This window comes from Lissotriton helveticus, chromosome 6 (genome assembly GCF_964261635.1).
Source record: "Lissotriton helveticus chromosome 6, aLisHel1.1, whole genome shotgun sequence".
Classification (NCBI taxonomy): domain Eukaryota; kingdom Metazoa; phylum Chordata; class Amphibia; order Caudata; family Salamandridae; genus Lissotriton; species Lissotriton helveticus.
In genome coordinates, this window is record NC_136067.1 from 31145669 (window position 1) to 31147053 (window position 1385).

Genomic DNA, 1385 nt, shown 5'->3' on the forward strand with positions numbered 1-1385 from the left:
GCATGTGCAAAGCAGAGGAGGAAAAAGATATCTTGTCTCTAAGCAGATTTTAAGAGCAGTTGACAGGAAGGTAGGACCAAACCACTGGCAGCCAAGATGGCCGACAGAAATACAAAATGGATTCCGTAAACGGACAAGATAATCTCTGAACACGAGATGTCTTCTGCTAATGCTTAATCTAATTATTGCTAAATTACCACACAGTTAGTGCAACATTAGGGAAAGTGTTGGATAGCGGAAGGATATAACTTACTGCTCCCACTCCAATGAGTGCAACAGTAGGGAAAGTGTTGGATAGCGGAGGGGTCGAAATTACTATTCCCACTCCAGTCAGTGTTTAGTAGGCAAGTTGTTGAATAGTGGAGAGGTACAAAATACAATTCCCACTCATGTCAGTGCAATAGTAGGGAAAGTGTTGGATAGGGGAGATATCAAAATTATTATTCCCACTACAGTAAGTGTAACAGTAGGGAAGGGGTTGGATAGCAGAGGGGAAAAATTACTATTGTCACTCCAAGGAGTGCAACAGTAGGGAAAGTGTTGGATAGCAGAGGGGTAAAAATTATTTTTCCGACTCCAGTGAGTGTAACAGTAGGGAAAGTATTGGATTGGGGAGAGATACAAATTTACTATTCCTACTACAATCAATTCAAAATTGAAAACAAACAAAATAACAACAACAAAAAATATTTGAAAACCACAAGTAATAAAAAAAATATGTTAAAAATTAAAATACAAATATATTTAATATTATAAATTAAAAAAAAATAAAAAACATACTATAATGTTAAATATATATATCACAACTACCTACAATTATTATATTAAATAAAATATTAAAATATTTTTAAAACAAATATTTTAGTTACAAATTATGAACAAAAACATTATTACATACATTTTTTTATTTAGATCCTAAACTATAACATCACACAGTTCACACCCCACCTCTAAAGTAAAAATGAAATATTCTTCCATAACTAACATAATTAATGATCAATTAAATAAATATTATTAATTAACAAACAAATTAAAACACATACAATGTTTTTTAACTGTCCATCCTTTACCCATATAACCCTCACAACCCACACCTATAATTAATTACACAATTCCCATATTTAATTTTCAATTACTGAAATATTAACAACTAATTATTAATTTTTTTTAAATAAATTACTTCCCATGCTTTACCCCTATAAACCCCACAACACTCATTTAAAAATAATTACACAATTTCTATATTTACTTTTCAATTAAATAATTGATATAAATTAACAACATTGGGCCCGATTCCAAACTCGTTCGGAAAGCCCTCGAGACGACTCGGATACGGAGAGCTTTCTGAACAACTTGTGCTCTGGGAGTCAAAGTGACCGATTTGG